The sequence below is a fragment of the Manis javanica genome, chromosome 1 (genome assembly GCF_040802235.1).
Source record: "Manis javanica isolate MJ-LG chromosome 1, MJ_LKY, whole genome shotgun sequence".
Taxonomy (NCBI): domain Eukaryota; kingdom Metazoa; phylum Chordata; class Mammalia; order Pholidota; family Manidae; genus Manis; species Manis javanica.
In genome coordinates, this window is record NC_133156.1 from 18,758,921 (window position 1) to 18,768,931 (window position 10,011).

General features: G+C 40.0%; 1 long non-coding RNA gene across 1 annotated transcript in view; it reads right to left on the reverse strand.

Annotated features, from left to right (window-relative positions):
• Positions 1–2,162, reverse strand: part of LOC140844441 (uncharacterized) — a 109,071-nt gene extending 106,909 nt beyond the window's left edge. Inside the window, exon 1 of the long non-coding RNA XR_012122828.1 lies at positions 2,033–2,162. This is a non-coding gene — a long non-coding RNA (uncharacterized lncRNA). The remainder of the gene's footprint in view (positions 1–2,032) is intronic.
• Positions 2,163–10,011: the final 7,849 nt, after the last annotated feature.

The following is a 10,011-nucleotide window of genomic DNA, read 5'->3' on the forward strand; positions in this document are numbered from 1 at the left end:
AGGACTCTCAGGAAGTGTGCTTGATAATGAAGCACAATGAGCCAAAATTAACCAATAATCAGCATTGCTCTTCATCCTGAAATGACACGATCATACTTACAAGGTAGTCAGTGCTAGAGATCAGTTGGCTGGTGGACATACTGGGTCTCTTTCCGAGGTTTGTCACCAGCTCATGTGATTTTAAACCAACTAGATTTCAATGACTTCCCAGGTTTCAGCTTCTCTTTTTCAAAATCTCAGATACAGCCATCAGTGGTAGGATTCGCAAGTTGGTATGGATGGACCGTAAGTTCTTTAATGTTACAGACAATATCTTTTTCTTTGTATCTACTGAGCACAGTGCTTGGTGCCATAGGTATTCAATTAATGTTCACTAAACAATTAACAGTGAGGAAACTGAAAGGCAAATGATCCCTTTAGTCACCAGCTGATTGGACAGGCTTTCTTACCCCCAGCTGGCCCTGTTGGCACAGGGATGGGATGACCGGCCCAAGGTTGTTACAGAATCACGTGAAGAGCCTGGTGTGCGTGTCAGTTCCAGCCCCCAGAGCTGCGAGCCTGCCTGCACAGGACCAGCTCAGGAACACCCTCCTGTCCTGCCAATGCAGAGAGAAAAGCGGGGCCCACTTATTTCTGGCTGCTTGCTTTTGGCAGGCCCTGGCCGAATACCAGTGCTGACAGGGAGGAGACTGCTTTCATTCCTAGAAAATTCACAGGAGTTGTATGTCTTATGGTGGATGAGCCCAGCTAGACTTCTCTTTGTCCTGGAGCACACATGGCTGACAGAGCTACTGGAGGCACCAGTCCCCAAGAACAGTGGAATCCTGTTTCCATCCTCTAGTGATTTATAATTTAACACCTGACTGACTGCTTAGCATAAAGAAACTGTACTTGAGCATGGAGGGGGTTGCACCCTCAGTAAGTCTGTTAGGCTCTGGGGGGGGGGGTAGGGTTTGAGATTGGTCACTAGCTGTGTGACCTTGGACAAATCACTTAACCTCTCTGGGCCCTGGTTAGTATAACAATTCCCATCTCACTGCCTTCTTGTAAGACCAGATAAAACAGGTAGATGCCAAGAGGTTCTACAAGCCATAACACAATTTATACAAGTTATTCATTATACTTTTAAAGATGCTTTTTTCTCTATCTCTAGAAGATTGGGATCTAAACTGCAGAAAAATGTCCAATTTAAAAGCAGTAATTCAGAGAGATATAGCTGCAAATTGGGACTGAATTCCAGTGTCACCGAGTGACTGAAATACAGTCCTGGAATCAGCCAGGTCTCCAGAAATATCAGCGCACACTGGGAAGGTAATAATAATGGCTTTCTGCACAAGTCTGTTTGGAAAACTAAAGAATTCCACTCTCAGTTGTGGTGCCTCTGATATCAGAGTGATTCGTGACACCCAGAAACTGGCATTTGCACAATGTCCATCACTTTGTCTTTTTAAACATGAACACTATTATCTGTCACAGAGGCAAACTGTGCTTTTTATTTAAATCCCCAAAACTATCTCTAAAACTTTTTAGATGTGCGTGTGTGACCTTTCTGTTGGTAGAAACACATTAAAAGGCTGGGATGTCCCAAGTCGTGAGAGTAAGTGCAGAACGTTGGGCTGTCAATGAATTCACACCTTCCTATAAGCCTGTGTGCCTTCTCTGTAAAATAAGCACTTCTTCTGACACTTCTTGAATGGCCCAGTTCCTCTTGTCATTAAGAAGCAAATATTTTATGGATTTCAGTACTTTTCTATGCGGAATAATTGTGCGTTTTATGGAGGAATACGTACACTGCTACCATGTATCTGCTGGGTTTCTGGTGACTGACCCTTCCCCTGCACAGAGAACACTCACCTTCCTCTTTCTTGTCCTCTGTCCCTCCCTGTCCTTCCCCTTTGAGTCCTGGGGACCATTCTGTCGGCCCTTCCGACACTGGGCAAGGAACGCATCATTCCCCTCCTGCCCCTCAGCGTTTTGTGGCGTTGCATCTGCAGAACCACAGGGCGGAGGAATTTCGACCCCAAATACATGCCTGCTCCTGGAAAGATGGGGTAGCTTCCCTTCCTTTCCGCGCTGAGATGGAAGCGAGGCTGAGCCCAGGGAGGGTGCCGGTTGGTGTGAGGCTGGGTTCTGCGCCCGCTCCGCCCTCTGGTCTGTCTCCATGGAGACAGACGCGCAACAGAAAAATCACAACAGGTCAGGTGGGAGGGGGGCGGCCAGGCGCAGCAGCGGAGACGCTGAGAGTCAGCAGATGGGTGGGGGGGGGGGGGGAACAAGAGACACTCACCCGAGAGCCTTAATTGTTTGGGTGGGAGGATTGACCTTCTGGTTGATTTTTAAGAAATTTCTCGTCTCAAATTTTAATAAGAAAAAGGAAACGATGATTGTCCTTAGGTGAGTAAAACTCAAGCTTTAGCTGTTAATTTAATTACATATAATTTCCTCAGGGCTAGAATGTTCTGTAACCATTTCGGTGTTTATCATGGTAGATCTGCCCAATTTTCATTAAGCGGCCCAGTGAGAAAGTGGCTGATCATAAAAAACTGTTGCCTTCACTTGGCAAAATGCTCGCATCCCCACTTAAAGCCTACGTCAAGTTGCGCACATGATATGATCTATTAAGCTCTTGGCTTTTTTTCTCTTGCATCTCATTCATTTCGGAGAGTGATTTCTAACGATCACATTTCAGAAATTGTCAGAAGCATTTTTCTCCTTTCGTTGCTTGTCGCCCAGCGAGAAGAGTCTTGTAATGACACCACACGCTTCAACATGCCTTCTCATAATGAGTCTTCAGGGGGAAATTCAACTTATGAGAATTAAGAAACAGTCTGCTACTTCCCATAACTTCGAACCGCAGGAACATGGTTTTGCATGCACAATATCACGTGACTATAATGCCTGCAAGGGGGGTTGGTTACCTTCCACACGGATTATAAACCATCACTGCTAATCGATACAAGTGTAGTAGAACTTGCACTGGCCAATTTACATGCTTTAAAATAATCAATAGCATGCAATTTGCTACCATTTCTAAGAACTAAGGAATAGAAGTGAAGTGTAAAAGATCTCAGCTTTCTTTGCTTCTGAAAAATTCTATTATAGGCCACACGTCATAAAAAAAAGTTAATGTGCTCCATAGCGCAACTTTTAAAAGGCAGGCATCGGTACATTTTGTTACTTTCCACTGCCACTCAGGTTTAACTTCAGTGGTCATTAGGTTAGTTTGCAAAATAAAACAGTGAATAATAATTCATGTAGGAAAAGTAAGATAGTAAATGAGGGACCGTCTGTCCTTAGAGACCAGGAGTGACTTAACCACTTCGGACTTGAAAAGCAGGTGTGACAGCCAGTGTCACAGTAGCCAAAAGTGAAGTGAGGATGATGGTCTCAACCACATTCCCAAGGGGATGCTTTCTAAAGAAATGCCCTTTGGGTTTATGCCAGTGACACAACACATTTGTCGTGATATCTGCAGAACTGTTCCGTTACATTACCAAGAATCTTCGGAGACAGCACAAACCTGTGATATTTCAGACATTCCAAAAGACCTATTGATTCATTTTATTTTTGAAGTACTTTTAGCAACCAGGACATAAAAATAATCTAAATGTTTTGAGCTCAGTGTTAGACTTTAATTCATAATGATCAAAGTCAGTTCTTCTGTATGATTTGAGTCAAGTGAAAAAAATCTGCACACCCCAAATATGACATTTTTACCCACCTGAAAGCCTGCTATAGTCAATTGTAGATTTTGGCATTATTTAAAGAAGAACCTTATGTAACTTAAAATGCTATCATTAAGAAGTAATTACACTAGTAAAAAAATGCTTAGCTGAAAGCAGATCCTTGGGGAACACGGACCAGAGCAGATAAAGTAAGTAAAGAGAAATTAAGATTGAGATTCAGGGAGATTTATTTGGAATTTATTGAATTTGGCATTTATTGAATATGTATTATGTGCTTGGAACTGAGCACTTCCCAGCCATATGATATTTTTCAATCCTCACGTTAAATCTTCATTGCTACTGTATTACATAGTAGGTCACAGAGCCAATCAGAGCAGAGACTGGCTTCTAGCTACGCTGATGAGAAAACAGAGGTGGTGGGTGGGTGTGGATAGCCAGGGGAGTGGCAGGCTAGGTGTCAGAAGAAAAGCTCCAAAGGCGAATTTCACCGAAGGGATGGCTTAAGTGGGCATAACAGAATCCTAACATGACTCTACTTTATTTCATGATCATGTTTAAAACATTTGAAGAACAGGGTGAAGAATGATTCACATAGAGGAAATTGCATATACCCTTCAAAAAAACCAGGAAAATGCTATTGGGGGGTTATGGTAAAAATTAAGTGAGCTAGCGTTTATGAGTATGGTGAGTGTGTGTATGTAAGTGTGACATGTGAGTGTGTGCATGCATGCATGTGGAAGCATAACGTGCCCATGAATGAGTTGGTGTGTTTGTGTGCGTGTGGTAAAGCACATCTAATACACCATCGTTTTACGGTCCTCTATTCACTCACCTGGGAAAACAACCAATTCCCCTAAACTGCGCCCCTACTACGAGCTTCCCTTGGGAAAATGATCACATCTGTGCTCCGGGAGCTCTTTTTAAATTCAACATGAATACCAAAAAAAAAATGTCCTTTAAGTCTAACTTATTTGCTAAAAGTAAATTTTCCCCATTCTCCAGAGGTTAATTTGACACCTCTTCTTTGTTTTCTGACCCGCCAATATTCCCTCTAAGCCATTCTAACTTTTTAACTGCTGACCTCACCTCATATTTCACTGAGAAGCTAGAGACAATGATACAAGAATTCGCTCATCTTCCCCTTATCACCTCTACCCATGTCTGCACTCCAATGTCCTGCCTTTCTTCCTGTTACAATGGAAGAGGCGTCTGCCTTCCCAGCAAAGGCTAACGCTTTCGTACTCTGAATCGCATCCTCTCCACCCTTCTCAACGATTTCTGTGATCTCTCCTCAATTATTAGTGTTACTCTTTCTTTTTCCTCAGCACGCAGTGTTCCTGTGATCCTGCAGCCCTGCCCGAGAAGTGCTCACGTTCCTCTGCTCCACATCACAGCAAACTTAGGAAAGCAGGGGTCTACTAGTCATTGCCTCAATATTGTCATTTCCGGTTGTCCCTTTGACCCCTTCAAGAGGGCTTCTCTCCTCCCCTCCAACCCACCAGAATGGCTTATAAGCAACCATCAACAACTTCTGTAACGTGAAAGGAAACCTTTCCCTCTGACCTCATTTTACTCCCTCAGTAGCTGTCTATGGAGCTATCACTCTCTCCTATGTGAAATATTTTGATCTCATTATTTCCATGAAACCAATTCTTATGGTTTCCTACTACCTCATTGCCTATTCTTTCCAAGTTCCTTTGCTGGACATACCTTGATATGAACAGAAACAAAAACACAATATACCAAGACTTAGGGGACGCTGAGAAAGCAGTGCTCAGAGGGATATTAATAGGTGTAAACACCTTAGAAAAGAAGAAAGATCTCAAATCAACATCCTAACATTATAGAAATAAAAAGATTATAAAAGTATACTATGAAAAATTATATGTTAACAGAATAAGTTGGAAGAAATTGACCCATTTCTAGAAATTCACAAACTACCAAAATTTACTGAAGAAGAAATAGAAAACCTTAATGGACTTAAATAGACAGAAATAATATTAAGACTTAACTACAAAGAAATTCCAAGGATCAGTTGGATTCACTGACAAACTCTACAAACATTTGAAGAATTAATACCAATCCTTCACAAATTCTTTCAAAACATAGAAGAGATTCACTCTGATTCATTCTTTATGACCAGTATTATACTCTTACCAAACCAGAAAAAGACATCATCATAAAAGGAAATTACGTCCCAATGTCTTTTATGAATATAGATGCAAAAATCCCCCAAAAAATATTAGCAAAAGATATTCAGCAACATATAAAAGGATTTTACACCATTACCAAGTGGCATTTATTTCAGGAATGCAAAGTTGTTTCAAAATAGGCAAATCAATGTAATACACCATTTTTAATAATATAAAGGACAAAAACGTGATCATCTCAATAGATACAGAGAAAGCACTTCACAAAACCAAACACCTTCTCACAAAAAAAACTCTCAACTAGGGTTAGAAGTGAACCTCCTCAAACTGGTAAAAGACATCAGTGAAAAACCCACAGCTAAAATCACTCATAATGGTAAAAGACTGAGTGATTTCTCCCTAAAGTAGAATCATGACAAAGATGTCTGCTTTTGCTTCTTTCATTCCACATTATACAGGAGGTTCTTTCTAGGGCTGTTAGGCAAGAAAAACAAATAAAAGGCATCCAGGTTAGAAAGGAAGAAAGAAAACTGTTTAAATACTATTTGCATATAGCATAGTCTTGCATAGAGAAAATCCTAACAAATCTTCTAACGTACTGTTGAAACTAATAAATGACTTCAGCAAAGTGCAGGATACATGATCAGTACAGAAAAATCAGTTACTATATATGAACAATGAACAATTTGAAAATGAAATTAAACAATTACATTTATGATACCATGAAAAGAATCAAATCCATGGGAATAAGTTTAACAGAAGAAATCTAAGTCTTCTCTATTGAAATCTATAAAACATTCTTGATAGAAATTAAAGAAGATCTTAAAACATGGAAAAACATCTCACATTCATGACTGTAAGATCTACTATTGACATAATGTTAGTAATTACAAAATTGATCTTCAGATTCATTGCAATCCCCAGCAAAATCCCAACTGTCTTTTCTGTAGAAATTGCCAAGCTAATCTCAAAATTCATATGCTAACCCAAGGGACTTGGAATAACCAATCTTGAAAAAGAAGAACAAAGATGGAAGATTCATACGTCCAAATTTCAAAACTTATTGCAAAGCTACGGTCATCAAAAAAAATGTTGTATAGCATAAGAATAAATCTGTACAGCAATGCAATAGAATTGAGAGTCCAGAAATAAACTAAACTCATGTTTTTTGTCACCAATTGTACTTCTTCAAGGCTTCCAAGATAATTCTAGGGGGAAGGAATTGTCTTTCAATGGTGCTAGCACAACTGGATATCCACAGGTGCAATAATGAAGTTGAGCGATCTCACCTCCTATGCCCATTAACCCAAAATGGATAAAAAATCTAAATGTAAGAGCTAAAACTATAAAACTTTTAAAAGAAAACATTGTAATAAATATTTATGCCTTGGATTTGGCACTGGCTTCTTAAATATGACAGCAAAAACACAAATTTAAAAAAATAGAAAAATTAAAATTAATTGCAATTTAAAAAATAGATAAATTGAACTACATCAAAGTTAAACCCTAGGTACAGCAAGTGATACTATAAAGAAAGTGAAATTACAACCACAGACTGGGAGAAAATATTTGTAAACCATTTATCTGTTAAAGTGCTTATATCCAGAATATATAAAGAACTCTTACAACTGAACAATAAAAATATGAATAACATTTTTATATAGGCAAAAGATTTGAATAGACATTTCTCCAATGAAAATATAAAAATGGCCAATAAGCCTATAAAACAACGTTCAAGACCATTAATCATTAGCGAAATGCAAATCAAAGCCCCAAGGAGATGCGACTTCACACTCACTAGGATGATTATGATAATAATTTAAATCAAATAAAAACAGTATCAAGTGTTGGTGAAGATATGGAGAAACTGAAACCTTTATTCTTTGCTGGCAGAAACATGAAATAATAGCCACTTTGGAAAACAATCTGGTATTCCTCAAATTGTTACAAAGGAATATTATTAGACAATTAAAAGGATTGATGTACTGATACATGTTATACAGCAGAGATGAACTGTGAAAACAGTATATTAAGCAAAAGAAACCAGTCCCAAACAGCCACGTAAGTTATGGTTCCATTTATATTAAATATCTGGAATAGGCAAATCTATGGAGGTGGAAAGTATGTTAATGGTTCACAAAGGGCTGGGGTAGGGGAGCAGGTAGTAACTGCTAATGTGTGTGAGATTTTTAGGGGGAGTGTAAAATGTTCTAAAATTATATTCTGGTCAATGGTTGCACAGCTCTGTGAGTAAACTAAAAATCATTTAATTGTACATTTAAACGAGTAGATTTTATGGTATGTGAATTATAAAGATGTTTAAAAAAAATAACCTGGGAGCCAAATGGGACATATTTAAAAAGGGGAAAGATACAAGTTTTCAGGATCAAATGCAAAGGGAGAAACATGTGTCATTTAAACATATTTCATCTGTTGGAAGCAAGGACTATAAGAATACATTAATCTTAATTTGAAATACACTGGTAATTCTTACCCAGAAAATAATTCACAGATTTATCTGAGAGAGCTATGTATTGAGGGATCCCCTTCCTTCAAGGATTTGTATGTAGAATGAAAATGAATTCAAGTTATGTAAGCACTCGGACCTATGCACTGCATGTCTTAAGAGACATAAAGATTATATCATAGTAAAGATGCTCTCAAAAGTTGAGGGCAGGTCTGGTTGAGAATTACATCTGACTAGGTTTCCTCCAAACAGTGCTTCTAGCTTCCTGCCAAAATATATATAAAGATATACGGCTGCAGGCAAAATATAGATTTCCTAGTAAGATTTTTTTTTTTACTTACAAGGAATTTTTTTTGCTTTCAATACACTTTTTATCTTTTGGGGCAGCTTTAGGTTCACAGCAAAATGAAACAGAAGGTACAGAGATCATTATTCCTGCCCTCGCATATGCACAACCTCCCCCACTATGGGCAACCGGCACCTGTGTTACGATCTATAGCCAACGCCGATGCGTGGTCATTACCCGAAGCCCATCGTCAGAATTAGGGCTCACTCTTGGTGGTGTACACTCTCGGGGTTTGGACAAATGCACAGTGATGTGTATCCACAATTACAGTATCATACAGAGTAGGTTCACAGTCCTAACATTCTCTGGGCTCTGCCTGTTCCCCCCTCCCTCCCCGCAAGTCCTGGCACGTGCTCAAATCGCGTCTTCAGTTTTCCTTTCCAAGAACATCACAGGATTGTACGGAGTCTTTTCAGACAGGCTTCTTTAATTTAGCGATATGCTTCTAAGGTTCCTCCCTGCCTTTGTGCGGCCTGACGGCTCATTTCTTTTTAGCCCTGCATAGCCTTTCACTGAATGGCTGCACCACAGTGTATTTATCCATTCACCGACTGCACAGGTACCCTGTTACCACAGGCGATTATGAATGAAGCTGCTGTAAACATCCATGTGCAGATTTTTGTGTGGACGTTAAGTTTGCAATTCCTTGGGAAAACACCAAAGACATGATTGCCTGACGGTATCCCAAGAGTATGTTCAGCCTTCTAATGAAACTGCTAGAATTGTTTGAATATATTTTTAAAAGTAAGATTCAGACAGAAAAATAAGGCTGCCTAAGAAGGAAATGTCAGGATGGCCTAATATATCAATTCTAAACCATACTGTCAAATGATGAGGACTCAAATTCTAGAGAGTTCTAAGGGAAGGGGAGTTGCAACTTCAGACTTGTCTATGTGACTGCTGTGGGTCGTTCATGAACGTGAAAACCAAATATTCTCCAGGAGGTAAGACTCCCCAAGAATCTGTTGCACCGGTAACCTTTTAAAACTTTGGAAATGAACTTCCAATTGGATCAAGCAAAATTAAGAACTCAATCACAGAAAAATCATTGTGTAGGAGGACTGGTAGGAAATAATTTTCCCTGCCCTTCCTAATGAGAATTTGAACCCGCAGTGTAGGTCCCTCAGGGTTCTGAATGTCCCCGGTGACGCTCGCCATAGTTGCTGATGGATTCGTGTGTCTGCAGCTGCCGGATCAGGATGTGCCCCCACTGTTACCCTGGGTGGTCCCCGAGGGCAGGCAGTGTGTGCCCACCGACCCCTCCCACAGGGCGCTGCTCAGCATCCAAGCAGACTTCACTCACGTGTGAAGAAAAGAGCCCGCCCCTTGTACTGCTGCGTGGAGCACACCCTCGCCCAAATA